This window comes from Pleuronectes platessa, chromosome 17, assembly GCF_947347685.1.
Source record: "Pleuronectes platessa chromosome 17, fPlePla1.1, whole genome shotgun sequence".
Classification (NCBI taxonomy): Eukaryota; Metazoa; Chordata; class Actinopteri; order Pleuronectiformes; family Pleuronectidae; genus Pleuronectes; species Pleuronectes platessa.
In genome coordinates this window covers 14,363,581-14,380,256 of record NC_070642.1, presented here as the reverse complement: position 1 = coordinate 14,380,256, position 16,676 = coordinate 14,363,581, and the positions used below count along the sequence as shown (strand labels likewise).

Genomic DNA, 16,676 nt, shown 5'->3' with positions numbered 1-16,676 from the left:
CTTTTCATTGACCTGATTATCTGCACTCCGCCCCGTCATCATGGAAAAAAGTATGCCATCCTCTCTCTCTCACACTCACTTGACACTGATAAGGGACCGTGTTCGCCAAACCACAGAGAGGAGCTGGTGGGAGGTACAGCAGCCTGCAGCCTCTGTGTGTGTGGGTGTGTGTGTGTTCGTGTGTGTGTGTGTGTGGGAACACATACTTCTACCACCACCTCACTCTATCTACAGACCAGCCTTGTCATTACGGGGCATTCCCCATATACAGATGACAACTCTCACCACGAAATCAGCCCCAGGGATCGGTCGTAGCCCCCTGTCACCCTACCAGCTCCTCCCCCATGGTTACCACAGCAACACCGTTTTCCACACCGACACCTCCTAATTAGACAGACATGACACAATCACCTACGTCTTGGCTAGAGGAATCCTGAGCCTGTATCCTGGGGAGTGATAAAGCAAACCACCAACCCCAAACTCTCCTCCTGCACAGACACACACACACAGATATGATATCCCTGGGCTATCCGATGCCACACACACACACACGCACGTACACAACCACACACACACATTCCAGTCAGAAGATAGCCGGCTCCTGCACTCCTTTTCCTTGCACTCATTTGATTACAGGGTGGAACAGGAAGATTCATTGAGCTCTTCTTACCCTGTCCAGGAGTGAGCTCGCCCCTGCTGCGCTCCGAGCATTCCCTTTATATCCTTAACTCACTGTCGGCTTTCTGCACTGTCGACAGCAAAAACGATGCTTGTACACACCATGCAGCAACACGGAGCATTTCCTGCGCAAGGTAGGTAATCCACGCCGGTTCAAAGCCGTCTATTCGGGGGTTGGAGTGACTGATGAACTCCTTGAATCCCAGAGGCTGTCAATATCAGCCTCTCCCAGCCTCTCCCAGTTTGGCAGAGGCTGTAAATGTCTGATGGCCGGGGGGCAAACAAGAGGTTAACTCGTCATACAGCATGGGCTGCTGCTTGAGATCTTGCGAACAGCCAGCTAGCCGGCAAGGACTTCTCCTCTCTGGTCCCACTCCCTACACTCGACCTCCTTCTCTCTGCCTTTCTCTGCAGAATGCCGTGGGGGCAGAGGGGACAGGCACAGATGTTACTGGCTCCAGACCACACCTCTTTTCAACACTCCCAGTCCTAATAGGATGCAGCCGAGCCGTGGCCACCGCCCAGCTCACCCCCTCCCCCTTACGCTGCCTTGAGACAGCGCGTTTAGGGTTTGTTTGGAGAGGGCTTGTTTGGAGAGCTGCAGGAGGGGACCGTGGTGAGAATCATGGAAAGTGTCACAGGGACAATGAGGAAATTAGGTAATACTGCATGTGATACATGCACTTAACTCTACATCCAATCATGTACCTTAACTTAAAGTCCTCCTGTATATAATTAAGTACAGAACCGAAAACATCCTTACATTGTGGCAAAGAGGAGACGTCTGACAAAATATCCAAAGGATTTTAATCTAAACAGACGCTCCCACATGATTTACAGCACGAGCCTCACTCCAGCATCACACCTAATTACTGGCTCACAACATCCAGAACCTATAAACACTCCTACGTTGCAACATAATGGCATTTTTTCGAATGGAATAAACAAAAGTAAATGAAGCTCAATGAGTAAGTGTCTCACTTGGAAGAAAGGCACACAACAGCACAGTTCTTTGGTCTTTTGCTGCAAGATCATCTGCAAAATATGAATGTAGTAAAGTAAAAAGTCTGTAAAGATTCTCAGTCATCCAGCAAAGCTTATGTAGATAAAAAGTAGCACCATCCATTCACAAATTTCTTGGAAATTCATTTGGATAATCCTTCTGACAAACAGACAAACATGCAGGTGAAAACATAACCTCCTTGGTGGAGGTTAATTATTTCCATCAAGTTTATAACATAGGTTTTCCAAGTAATTTAGAGTGAATCATAAAAAAAAACCACTTTATGATTTACCTCAAATATTTTATGATCAATTTTGAAGTAACTGTTTTTCTCTCTCTGAAGATCCTTGTTCGGAGTATAGAGCAAATTCTTTCACACATTAATAATCTGTGATGATTCTACAACCAGATGCAGCATCATTGTGTTCAGACCCAAAACAATGACATAAAAAATGATGCAATCAAAAATGAAAATTCATCTTAAAACCACTATCTTCTGTCTACCCCATGAGGAAACGGGGGGGAGTTTACAGTGCTCAGTGAGACTAATGCTTGCATCAGACCTGATTGTGTTTTCTGCATTTGTGGGGTGTTGAGTCAACTTTGAGGTATTCTGAAGATGTATCATCCATAATAATTACAGTTTGGTCCATCTTTGTTCATACAGGAGGTGAGAGAAATCAGACATGCTCTCATAAGAGAACAGAAGTCACCCACCCTGTTCAGGTCCTACGGGTTTCCCTGCAGGTGTTGACAAAATAAGTGTCATCTCTCCGTCATTCTGTTCTGATGCTTCTGAAGTGAGGCAGGTGTTACTGCTACAGGACGTCATAGAGCTTTTGTTGTATATTTTGTTACTCAACACAGCTTTGTCCAATCGGCGTAATAAGAAAATGTGAGTAGAGTGTCCAATGGCCTGTAACTGAGACGGTAACTGGAACAATGGAATTACTCGATTTGAGACTCTGAAACCTGTCTGCCAAAAAGGAGACACAATTCAGACCTAAAAGGGGGATTCTAATTATTTCCAAAACAGCTGGTTGTAATCCCCCCAGATGTAAATAGCATTAGAAATGTCGCCTAACTTCATCCCCTTGAATTCATGCATTACTTGACCACTTTTCTTGCTGTTGGAGGTAAGTAAAAATCACTTTCATGATTTCTAGGTTATATAAACGGCAAGAATCTAACCAACAGCTGCAATTTGCAGATGCCAATGTGTGAAGTTGTCTGCAGCTTTAGATTTTTGAACATCTTCCAAGCCACGATATTACTAGTTGATATAAAACTTAATCTTGTGAAGCGTTGCAACTTTTCAATTACTTCTTAGATTTCTTGCTCTGTAACCTGACCCAAGAGTCTGGGCCTGTGGGAAACCAGTTTATCTCAACAGGATTGGTGTTACAGACATCAGTGGCGAGCCACGCCGGTGCAGTCATGAATGGATAACAGTGGAAGCTGTACAGTCCTGGGTAGCTGCCTCTGAAAAGAATGTCATGCAGCTGGAATAACAGACAGGTCCTGTTCCCATGGAGGGCTTCTGTTCTGGTGGGACGGGCCATCCGTGAAAATACAAGCCAGGACTGTTGTTTTGGTGACCTCGAGGGCAACAGGTACATGCAGGGACACGGACGGTGGTGACATTTGTCATGGACTGTGTAATTATCCCGCATTTCTGTTCTGTGATGATTTATGATATTGTGTCCTTCTTTGGTCATAATGACTTGTGAAGTCTTTCTCGGGGACAGTGTCTCCATCAGTGAAGGCTTCAGATGACAGACAACTAGAAAATGGGCTTAAACTATAAGTTATATCCAGGTTAAAATATTAATCACCAATACAAAGACAATTTTTACATTTGAAAGTAAGGAAAACATACTCTACTCTGACAGAAACTGTAGCCCGGTGTTTGTGTGTACCTGTTCTAACTTTCCTGGACTTCTCTGTTAATTATTAAGCATGTGAGGGCAGACAAACTCAACTTTACCCTTTTCTATCTGGTTTTCAATAGGAAAATATTTTCCTGTTGCTTTGGTGTTGCCTTTTATGTTTAGGGGTCATGAACTTCGCAAAAAACATGATGACAACATACAAAGCAGGAGACAACAAGGGACTAAAAATGTGGAGAATCAAAATAATTTTTTAGCTTGCAACTAAGTATTATATGTAAAAAAACACGTATGACGAACAAGAACTAAATTAACGTTGAAAGTTCTTGAAGCTTTACAATACGTTAACAGCAATACCAGGAAGCGTGGAAATTTGATTGGCTACAGATTGTGGATGACCCTGAGAAGTTCAGCTTTGATTACATGCTTGTTGACAGACATTCTCTGGTTATACAGAAAAGAAAAACATAATGTGGTGAAAAGTTAAGCCTTCTGATTAATGTGTGAAACAGTGGGTCAGTCGCAAGCCACACACACACACTGGACATAGGGTAGAAACAGTGTAAAAGGAAATGAATCCACAAAGCCACAAACTGAAGCATCCCAGTTCGAGGAGTTGGTGAAAATGAACAGAAAGTTCTACCTCATCATGCCAAGTATAAGCATATTCTGATCTGAAACATGACTGACAGCCGAGAAATAAAAAAAAAAACAGTTTCTTCAACTGCTGCGGAGGAATGTGTGAAAGGGGGAACGTTATATTATGGCTTGTATCATGTGGTGGAAGCCGACAGCGCTGCACCGTACATATGCTTCAGTCAGGGTGGGGCTATATCCATAAATTCCTCCCATGCAGCCCTTCCCTTACTGGAGACCCTAATGATCACAAATTAAATTCCAGGATTAAAAAGGGTCCAACTGGTCTCTCTACCCACCCTCTGGAAAGCTTGTAATTACCCCCTCCTGGAATAGAAAGGTCCATCCCAGGAGGGGGTGCACGACTTTCTACATCCAGTAATCTCCTGCAATGAAAACAACTAGCTGCACACAAGTCTCACCAAGCTACAGTGTTTGTGAAATTAACTTTTTTTTTTTATCGTGCTTTTCTAATCAGCCAACCACCTTGGAATTAATGAATGTGTCATTTACACATTCATGTACGCATTAACACACTGATGACACCGCTTCTGGAGTAATTATGAGTTCAGTGTTTTGCTTGAGGACATGTGGACCCACTCTGTTAGACCCGTGGTTTTGAACCAGGAACCCTACATTTTGGAAGGGAGATAATAATAACAACCTAGACATAGAAATGTTGATCCTGTAATATTTCATGGTTGAATTACCCACATGATGTTTTCTATTATCTCACATGATCACATAGACTGAGGCAGTGTTCCCTGTACTCCAGTAAAAGTGCTCACATGACGAAATCTAGGACTTTTATAGCCTTACTTCACATATCAGCAAGTTTTTGTTGAATAGCTGTTAACAGGCTGTTTTCAGTCTGATAACCACAACGCTAAAACAAATTTTTGTCCTTAAATCTAATCTCAAGGTACACAACCTAGCGTTTTCCAGAGAGTTCAACCTAACTCCCTATTTTCGTCAGTGGATAAGCTTCTTCAAACATTTGAAAATAAACTTATATAATGTTGTTTTGGATCACCTTCTTTGCTTGTTATCTCAAAGAGAAGGCGATTTTCAACTGTTGATATATCCTCTGAAAGCTCTAATCTCATGTACTAAAACAAATCATTATCTAATTATTTAGAACAAGTACAATTGAAAAGCAAAGGCATTACTCAACTACACAAATAGAGTCGGATGTCCCGGGAAGACGTGAATAACAGTGCTGCTAAAATATTATGAGGCGAGTGGGTGCAGCTGCAGTGAACGTGCTTGTAAAGGATTGACAGAATTTGCGGGTTAAAAGGCTGTGGATTAACTTGCTGATCCCTCCAGATGTAGGCCAAGCGAGAAATCTGTGGTTAAGGATTTTAGAACGGAGAGATAAGAATGAGGAGGGAGTGTAATGTATAGTGTGGCAGCAGAGGTAGCATATAAACAAATCAACAAACAAATCCAATAGAGTAACATTAATCCAACATAATCCAATCAGTATCCAGTCTGCTCTGAGGGTGAAGACTGATTCATACCACAGAGTGCATATCGGCTAATGTCACACTAGTCTGCTCACCAGACTAAATCCATGAGAAAAGGTCCAAGGTCTCGGCCTTATCTTTGACCGCCAACATGGATGCAAAACTGGCTTATGGCCACCCAGACGCATGACTGACACAGACGCAAAGTCTTAAGGTGAAGCCAGACAAGCTAGCGTGCAGTACAGGGCCCTCTTGCAAGGCTGAATGGCCGTGTTACAAGCTGCTTATCTCAAAGTGTGCCATAATCTCAGCAGGGGGGAAATAACCTGGGACCAGATACAAGTGAAAACCAAATATTAATGCTGGAAAATGAGCTGAAAAGCTCAAACCAAGAGCAGAGCAGTGCAAGGAAAACATGAGACTAAAACAGAAGCAGCAGAGAGGAGATGTTTGGACTTAACAAGGACACCTGCTGTTTAACAGAATCAAGCTGACAGCCTCTGCCCTGTGGCATCTGAGCTATCAACTGTGCAAGGGAAACATCTGGGACACAAACAACATGATGTTCAGGGTTACAGTACAATTCAACATGGAATCACTGCGACTGTTTGTTTAGCTTTGGACATATCTGCTTCAAAGTGGGAATATTGCACTTTATTTCTGCCTCACTATTCTTTCAAAAAGAAACTACCGTGAGGTGGCTGTGCTGTAAACGGTGGTGGTCCAAGTTAGCAACTTACCAAGTCTCTACTCAAAAACTTTGAAATTTCAACTATGGCAGAACTTTGTCTTGCCTCCCCATTGAACTATTAGCTACTGTCTCCAATGTTTTCCATGGGTACAGCACCCTATCGAATGTTTCGTCTGTATCAATGACCTTTCAGAAGATGCCCACAAATACAGACAGAATGAACGCATAGTACAGTGAGAGGACTCCGCCCATGGTCGTATCATTTTCTAATGTTGAGCCTTAACATGTCATGCTCCTGACTTCGGAAAGGCCAGCATGCTATCTAAAATCTGCCATCTTTGATTTGTTTGGGGTAAAACAAGCCAACCCTAACATGATGTGGTTTTCTTAACGGCAATAAAGCGTGATCAGCGTTTAAAAGAGACAGCCTAGAATAACACTTTATTTTAAGGGTTAGGTAATTGAAGGATGAGCTAGCCGTTTTATCGGATCACCAATAAATCATAACACCGGTAAAATTAAAACAAGTTTCATAACTGTGAGAAAAGAAAGAAATTGGATGTGGACAAAAGTCGCCACTAAAAGCTGAAATACAATCCTTCCCAAAGAACATTTAGCTGTTGACGCAGCTGGTTTCGTCTGACTGCGTGACTGTTTTGACGGCTTCTCTACAGTAATGTTATCACACAGATACGTTATACTGTGGGAACATATTTTGGTTGAAGCAGCAACCTAAAACCTTGCCCAAGGGAACGAAGACGTCTCATGTGGTGGTTACATTGACAACGTTTCAGATAAACAGAAAACATTTCTCACATTGTAACAGGAAGGAATTGAAGATAAGAGTTTCACTTCAACCCGGTTGCACCACTTCTTTACTGTGGAGCTTTCATTAACGTCATTTGTAAGAAGTCACAATGTGAATCAAAACAAAACCACAAAGAAACAAAAAGGTGCTTTTTCAAACAAACTCGGATTCTGCCAATTCGATACGAATGTTCGTGACTGACATTACCGGCTCCAGAGACGCCATCTCAGTTGACGGAAAATTACATTAATATGGTAAAAATACCGATGACGTGATGATGAATGAGCTGAAGAGATATGCAAATGATACGGAGAGTGAAAGTGATAAACCAGGGCAGGCATTCATTTCCATATATTACTCAGAGGATTATCTCAAACAAAGCAGTCTGCTACATCCATCATCAATTTCCAATGAACTAAGCAACTCATACTAGTGGCCTCAGTGCGGCTATGAACTTTTGAATTGATAAAGTTGCATCAATTCATGAGTGACACAAGGATAAGAGAGACCTAAATGTATTTTCCTGTCCTTGCTCTCCTGCTTGATAACTTGTCAGAACTTGAGCGTGCTTTCCCGAGGGCGGGGCGGCATTTTAAGAGCAGGATAAAGCATGCCGTGCTCTGGGACAGTCTGCCGCTGAATCTGATATCTGTCTGCTTGTTTCGCCGGCTGTTACACATACGATGGTTTGTGTCTGGGGAAGAAACATGCCGGCATCTCAGCTGTTCCAATGGAATATGTCAAACAGGATGCAGGGCATATCCCGCATATCCTTGAGGAATTCCTAAAAAGTGTTGTTGCGTAGCTGGAATTAGAGAAGTTGCACATTCAGGAAAAGACGTCAAAACAAGCTTTGTATTTTAGTGCAAAAGATCGAAATCGTAGGGCGAGGTCTGCTCGAGATGCTGCCACTGTCGTCCTTCCTTCTTTTAAGATGAATTCTGATGGTGCCCTGATAAGACACGACAAACATAGGAAACGTTCTGAACCCTCGTCGTTAAGGATTTAAATGGTGTGTTAGTGAGCATGCCAACGTTCACTTTATTATGTTGAACAAGCTGACAGTGATCGACCTGTTATTAATACAACTACAAGTAGGAGCCTGAACTGATGGGTGTACCGAATTTGCTTACAGACAAAAGAGCTGGAACCTCGGCTGCAACAACTTTTAACATAAAATATGATGCAGGGCTCATAGATCCACGTAAAACTGCAAACTCATACAGAGTTTCCAGCGTCTCTGCTTTGGGAATTGACTTTAATAACGTGACCTAGACAAAGGGAATAAGAGGCGAGCAAGGATTGAAACATGAATCCCTCCTGGCCCATAAAACCCCCCCTCCTATCCTCCCAAACCAACATCTACACCCCCACTCCCACCCTGCACACACACACACACACACTCACACACACACACAGGACAGGACCCACATGCTCCCTTTGTTTGAACCGCAGCGTGGCCACACTCTCTCCACATCTTATAGCTGGAGGCACCCAAGTGATTCAGTTCAATGCTCATTGTCATCGCAACCCCGAGGTTTGCGTCAGTTCTCCCGGTCTGGCAAGAGAACAGTCACTTTCCAACTTTGTTAACAACAACTGCCTCCACTCTTGAGCCAAATGAATAAATAAAAAAGGAAAGCAAGGCTAGTAATTAACAAATACACAGGCTGAAAAAATGTGGTGATTAAAAGACTTAAGTCAGAAACAAAACCAAGCAACCACCAAGTACAGCTATAACCTCTGTCATGTGAGATTCTGTAAAAGCCTGGGATAATTATGTCACTCCATAAAACAGGCATCAACCAGGAAAGACCATTTCCCTTTATCAAAAGTGTGTGGTGCTTTTCAATTGTAAAATTGCTGAACTAGGAAAAGCCCTTTTTTACTTGCTTTTTTGAAATGCATTTAGTTTATAGACCAGGAGGTCCCAAAACCTCATTTCATTTAATAAGGTGTAAAAGTAGAATCTTCCTGTTCTGTAATAAAATTGAATTTTTTATATACCAACTAGCCATATCAAAAAATCTGGATATATCAATTATGAACTTATTTTTGTGATATAAAATGTAACATTTAATTCTAGCATTAGCTGACACTTTAACCAACTGTCGAGTAATTTCGTTTGCAAGTACAATCGGAGCTGCACTCTACTCTTTCAAGTATCACATTGTTACAACGTCTTCACCTCTTTTAACAACCTGAAAAAGGAAACTTGGCAGGAATCAGAAGTAGCACAGCTTGTACTGTGCTCTCCAAGGTATAACAGCAACAAGTTCAGATCGGCCCCAAAAAATAATTTCATAGGTCACCCAGTTCTAGATATAGAACCGGAGGACTGCAGTTCAAGGCTTGTTTCTCTGGAGGAAGCCGGCTCTGACGATAGGTCTGCACTGCAACACCAGGTCTAAATACGGTTTATGTTCCAACGTCTTGAGATTTAAACAGAAATCTGACAATCTCATCAGATTTCATATTCTTATTAATTAGAAAGTGCAATGAAAGCATTAATTGTGGCTGTTTTTCCCATCAGTTAAGGTTCACATTATCAAGTAGCTATGATGCATCTTTTATTGCAAATAAAATTGGGTTACGAGTGAATGGGTTGCCATGAAGGAGCCATTATTCAGCTCAGGGTCTGAAAGCTGTCAGCCTAAAGCCCATTAATTAAAAATATGCCACCAGCGAGTGGCCGAGCTGGAAACAGGGAGTACTGCTCTTTCACCTCCGAACAATCAGTGTGGTCAAGGGTCAACGGTCTTGGGAGGGGACATGCAGTCACTGAGTGGGTATCTAAACTCTAAACAACGTAAATATATCACCTCAAGTTTCAACTGAGGAGATGATGGAAGAAAGTAATTTGCAAGTATGAATAGAGCAGTTTTTCAGTTTTGCTTCTGCTGATATACAATTCAAGCTATTAGTTGCAGTTTATCAGGAGCAAACCAGGCTAAGCAAGGTTAATGAACTGTTATGTATGTGTTTTAGTCCAAAATTATAACATTGTTCATATTCTGTCCAGTAAAAGGGCAGAAAACTAGATAAATGACCACATCAGCAGCAGCTATGATCCAGGTTGACCTGGTAAGCCATGCAGGTCTTTGTTTGTTTCTTTCCGAAAAAATAACCACAAGAATATAATGATTTTTCATTTGAGAAATCATAAATCTGTTATTTTATTTCAAAGGGTTTTGTTTTATTTCAAATTCTAGTTAGTTATGTGTTCTTTCCCAGGCCTTTGCTAAAAAACAATGATGGAAACCCTGTAATTTTGTCCTGCTTATGTCCATCACCATCTGAGAGTTATGGATTATGCACTCACCTTTTTACCCAATGGAAATTGAAACACGCTGAGAGGTTTGGCAGCCCAGACACCCAAATCCTCGAAAGTGCGAGGTCGGGTCTTGGGTGCGGCCAACAATGGCGATCCAAGCCCAGCTGTCCCAACAGCAAGGACAAGTGCAAAGCTGGGGCCAGACTGGGGGCAGGGTGTGGCATGGCAGGGGTGCCATGGTGACGGAGCAGGCCTCGACAGAGAAGAGATGCTAAATGAAGCTATTGTCTGGCCCAAGTGAAGCACACTGCACAAAGAAAAGCACATTCAAACAGTCGCGCAGGCTCATTGTTGTGGCAGGCAAGCAGGGCTGCAGACTCACAGGATCCACTACACATCACACAGAGAGAGCTTCACCTGAGACCACGACACTCTGATACCAACAAGAACTCTCAAAACTATTTTTAATCAATAAATACAACTCCACGTATTTACATGAAAATGTTTCTTTGTCTCTGACACATTTACAGTGGTGCAGCAAGAGGGTTCCTGGTTCAAAAAGCGGTTTGGCCATGGTCTTTCATGATCTCCCCGTTTCTGCCTGAGTTTTCACTGACTAATCTTGCTTCCTCCCAAAGTCAAGAGACATGCAAATAATTATTACGTTGATTGGAGACTCTACAAAATGAACACTAGGTGTGAATTTGAGTGTGAATGGTTGTTTGTCTGCCTGTTGGACCTTTGATACAATAGTGGCCTATCCAGGGTGTAAACTGCCTCTTGCCACTGTTAGGATTTGCTTAATCACCCCTAACGACCCTCACAAAAAAAGATATGCATGTAGAAATTCGATGGACGTGCTAATGAAGTAGGTGTAGGTGTGGTGATGCATAAAGTCAATTGACATTATGTGCAAAAATCACCAGACAGGAATGTCTGATTAAGATAATCCAGTTCCCACCATTGCCTTGATGCACTTCCGCACACTGATTTGCAGTGTTGTCCACAATGGTAGAGACACCAGGGTAAAAGACAAATCGTCAGTGGACCCTCACAGTTCATACGGCACAAGGTCATAATGTAAAAACACTGCATAGGGAGCTAAGCAATAGTAACAATATGAACAGAGCTAAATAAATATGTATTGCAATTAGATTTGCCACATTCTTTAGCTATGAACATTGTTGAACTGACGGTGCCAACTAATAATTCCAGTGTAAGCATCCGCTTATTACTTAGCCAAATTAATTATAGACATTAACAGATATCCAGTGTGCACGTAAACCTGTTTGACAGAGCATGGTTCACAATAATTCATACCCATAATGTGCAAAAAGAGAAGATCATATGACGTTTAAATAAGGATGTGCATTTTAATTACTCTCACGAGACAAAAAAGAGCAATCACAGAGTCTGTGGTTCAGCACCTGCTTCCGCACATTAATGTAACCGCAACATCCAGAAACCGTGCTGACATATGGGGGTCTTACCGGGCTCAGCTGTGTTACAGCCACAGCTAAATGACACACACCCTTGAATAAATAATTAGTCCATACCTCCCCCCTGTTGTTTGGTGCGGTCGTTTACTCTTTCACCGTGTGGTGCTTAATACGGCCATGGAAGCTGGTGTCTCCCTGCTACGCTGCCCTTCCTGTGAAACTTAACACTCAGCTCATTAACCCAGTCCCCCAAAGAGCACTTCAGCAGTGTTTGTGTGTGCTGATGGAGAGGGGCGTAGTAGGTTCAATACACTGACACAGTTAATGAACTACCCTGAAGATTCCGTCAAATGGAATTAAATTTATACATTTCATGTATGTTTTATTCTGATGAAATGTGAGGAGAGAAAATAGACTTCGTTATAAACTATTGCAGATGTTTTTGGTGAGTTATTGTTGGAACAAGGGACGTGGACACGCCCCTTTGAAAATCAGCTGAATGAGGCACGATCAGCTGCCAAAAATAAACTGAGCAGTCGTCAAAATGGCATTTTTTGATTTGCAGTCGCTTCATCACCGACACAATACATTATTTATGCATTCTTAATTTTTCTTGCTTAAAATCAACCATCGTGCAGCCAACATTATCTGGTGAGAACAATCCATTTGTTTGCGGAATGCATTTGCCTGAGGACGAAAGAACAAGAGTCGGAAGGAGATGACACATCCCCCTCGGGCAAAACCAAAATATCCAAAGGCTCTCCTTCATTACCTGATAACATAATTGTTAAGGTTCAGGGTAAAATACCAGATGGTTTTTTGAGTTCTCCTTCGTAAACGAAATGATTACAGACGCAGAGATGGACGGACACACTGATCACTTTATCCTCTGAAATTATATGCTGGGGGACAAACATAACAATAATAGGTTTAACTTTCACCGAGGATACTTTTCGCTGAATCAAGTTTTCGTCAGCACAGAGCGTGTTCATGTCAGTGACAACTGCCGGATGATGTGAAGCAAAAACAAGCCAGACTCTGCTGTAGCCGAAGGGAACACGATAGTCTGTCACCTGTTCTGATGATTGCTAAAGATGAGTGACACATGTTAACAGCAACTAATAAGAAGAACTAACACAGGACGACCAGCTATTTGTCAAAATAGACGCATTGCCTATTGTTTCTGTCAGGCAATGATAAGGACTTTCCATTCACCATGCACGTTAGGGATTTTTCCCTTTGTGACATGTCATATTAAGAAAAGCACATGTGTCAATATGCCATTAAAACATACACACGCCCAGACTGATACGTATGTGATAAGTCATAAATCAGCCTACAGCATCGTATCACCCCTGCTCAGAGACTCAGAAGCACAAATCTCTTTGGAAAGCATGCAGTTGCAACACTGACTAATAATCTGTGTGCGTATTCAGAAAAACAAAACACGTAACTCAAATGTCAGCGGCTGTCAGCACTGATCTGTAATCAGCCAACTCCCTGTCTGGAGCATTATCACTTGTGGACAAAATAACAGCCTGGTACATCATGTAAGGCATCTCCAATGTTTACAGTGAAAACACGCCTGCAGATCACACCAAAGCAGTAAGCCCTCTCACAAGGCATTACAAGCACACACAGGCCCCTCCATGATTTAGAGTATTCTAATTCTCGGGAATGCAAGCCTTCCCTGATAAGCACCTCACTGGGGGTAGTAGCCCACCACCACTGGAACGATAACACTGGGATAATCTGGCGCGTTGTGCTCCCCGACTGACCTGCAACTTCACGGCTTTCACAAGTGAGTCATTCCACCTCTGAGCGGCGCAACACAGCCGGGTATTAACGCAGAGCAGGTGAAGTATCGAATGTCTGGAAGCTCCGCGGGCGGCCCCTTTTTATCCTGGCTCATGTGGCAATCGGACTCTTGATGGGGGTCACGCATCTGTACGTAACCTCAGTTTGTCAATCATGGATGAGACCAGCACTTCATATATATTCCCTTACTGCAGTTAATTATATTTCATATTGAGTGGCCTAGTTGACTGACTACACTACAGGTACAAGGTCCAACAATGAATTATTAGCCAAAGTTACCATTTGCCTCCTTTTTTAACATTAACCCTTCAGGCCCATTTATTCCTTTACTGTACATTAACAACCCCGCCCTACTTACCTTAGAGCAGTTAAATATGAAGAAGTAAGAAGCTATAAGGAATAAATATGACCTGATGTGGAGCCGACACTGAAAGTAATGACCTTTGAACTTTGTCACACTTTGCTGAACACTGGGATCCCCTCAAAGGGACCCTGGAGGACTGGGAGACAGCTGGTCTTTGTTTGTCCTCTTGGGACTGTGGCGTAGGACAGGACAGTGTCCGGCCTCTCCAACAGACAGAGATGACCGTCCCTGAACATCAGTATAACTTGAGCACAGTAACAACTCTTTAATAAAGTGCAGACTTTTGGGGGGTGCCCTCAATTCTGAGAACCAGTTCCTGCCCTCAGGCCATTCAGGCACCAGCGTTCTAGACACTCTCTGGTCCCCCTGTCCTTTAAAGCCCATAACACCACATAGCTGATGTATGTGCAGCCGCTGATCACTTTTTTATAATGTAATATATGTCAATTTTATCTGTAGATGAATGTGTGGTGGACTAATGCATTCAATTGTATATTTTGATACTGCAGATAATGTGATGTCAAAGGCCACCTGCCCACTGCCACCATAAAGTCTACCGTATGTTATCTAGGCATACTATATTATTCTGTGAAAGACATGTTCAGGTTAATCCAAGATTTATGGTTCTATCACTATTGGACAATATTAGTTTACTGCAGTTATACATCTCGTATACTGAGTGTCTTACTTGTCAGACTTTAGTGCAGATACACGCTCTGACGATGAATTATTAGCCAAAGTTACAATGTGTTGACATACGTCTCCCAGCATTAGGTCCCTGAGCCCATTTATTAACACTTCCCTACTCACCTTCAAGCATTTTACAACAAAGAACTCAAAAGACAGATATGACCTGGGATTTGATTTAAAACAACGTTCATGGCATGAACACACCTTGAAAATGAAGCCTAAACTCATTGACCTCTGAAATGTGTTGGGACTGTGTGGAGCAATGCGGTTCTCTCTGAGGGACCCTGGAGGCCCCGGGGAGGAGGACCCCCAGTTCAGAGAGTGGTTTCCCCTTTTTCCTTTTGGGAGGCTGATCAAGTAGGTTGGGCTGGACCATCAAAAATATCGCCTGGCTTCTCCAGCTTACATTAATACAATATTATTTGTCATCAGCTATACATGTCATCTGATACAAGGTATGTCTCCTCCAGCATTTACCCCACAGCTCAGCGTCAAAGTTTAATATGAAGAACTAAAACGACATAAAGAATAGATAAGAGCTGCTATTAAGTTTACATCACTTTAAAAACATTTACACAGCTCCGGAGTGCAGCCAACACAGAGACGGATGACCCCTGCACTCTGCTGACCACTCGGAGGGACCCCGGAGGACCCCGGTTCACACCCTCGTTTCTCTTCATGGGAGTTCAATGTTTATCTAGAAGACGGGACATGGCCGATGTTCGACACACCCATAGAAATACACCGGAGCCGACAAAACAAACACAACTTGCAAAGCAGATGTAAATGTCCCCTCCTCCAGTGCGGAGCAGCGCAACTCACTGAAACCGAAGCTCCGGGACGAACAAAGCTCAGGGACGTAGGAGATTAAACTCGCCGGAGCTAACGTGGACGACGGCGGTGGAGTTGACCGGCCACACCGGTACGGAGGTCAGCGGCGGCGGCAGCACCGCAGCCTAACGGCTCGGTGTGACCCCCTCAAACCGACATTGTTCAAACCGTCCCCGCGGAGGGGTTTGTTAGAAGTGAACAGCTGTTTCTTACCTCGTCCCGTTCACCATTGTTCCGGTTGTTCCACTCGTTCATCAGGTGGGTGGAGGAGCGGAGAGGAAACACGGAGGAGCGACTCCATTCACATTCAATACACTGGTAGACGTCACTGATCCACCGGAGCGGCAACTGCGCATGCGCCCTGCTGTGTTTACACCCAGTGACTCACGGGAGTTGTAGTGCGGGGCCAAAACAACGCTCCTCCTTATTGTACAGATGGATGGATGGATGGATGGATGGATGGATAGATAGATAGATAGATAGATAGATAGATAGATAGATAGATAGATAGATAGATAGATAGATAGATAGATAGATAGATAGATAGATAGATAGATAGATAGATAGATAGATAGATAGATAGATAGATAGATAGATAGATAAATAAAATGTATGACTATAAACTGATTATCAGAGGTGTAAGACAAGATAAGACAGAACTTTATTCATCTCGGAAGAAAGTCTTGTTCCAGATCTTACACTAAAATGACAAGTAACAATTTTAATTATGAGTGACCCTAACTCCTTGTGCGAGTTGATGGGAACAATATGTGATTTATTTGATCACCGAATATAAAGTAGAAGGTTTTGTATGAATTTTCAAAATTATATTAAATTAAATGTGTCCCACACTGTGATTCTTGTAAGGCGTCAGAAGCCAAGGTTGAAAAGTACTGGGTTATTCTCTAACAAAAGGTTTTTAAAGCATGTTAAATCATCCAGTATCTAAAATCCAAAAATATGAAAGTAACTTTTAAGTAAGGCTGTCAAGCATATGTAGTAAAGTAGAAAATACAATGGCTTTCAAAAGCAGCATAGAATGACACAGACACACAATAATTTGTCCATCTTCTTCCTGTGCTCAGT

At 42.6% G+C, this 16,676-nt stretch overlaps 1 protein-coding gene across 3 annotated transcripts in view; it reads right to left on the bottom strand.

Moving 5' to 3' along the window:
• The window catches only part of LOC128460015 (disheveled-associated activator of morphogenesis 1), a 49,401-nt gene extending 33,474 nt beyond the window's left edge, over positions 1 to 15,927 (bottom strand). For 2 of the 3 annotated variants that reach the window (XM_053445006.1, XM_053445008.1), the window contains exon 1: positions 15,804 to 15,927. The gene's annotated coding sequence lies outside the window, so the exon portion shown is untranslated. Of the gene's footprint in view, positions 1 to 670; positions 1,111 to 15,803 lie in introns of those variants that run through there. The other variant, XM_053445007.1, reaches the window with a different exon arrangement.
• Positions 15,928 to 16,676: the final 749 nt, after the last annotated feature.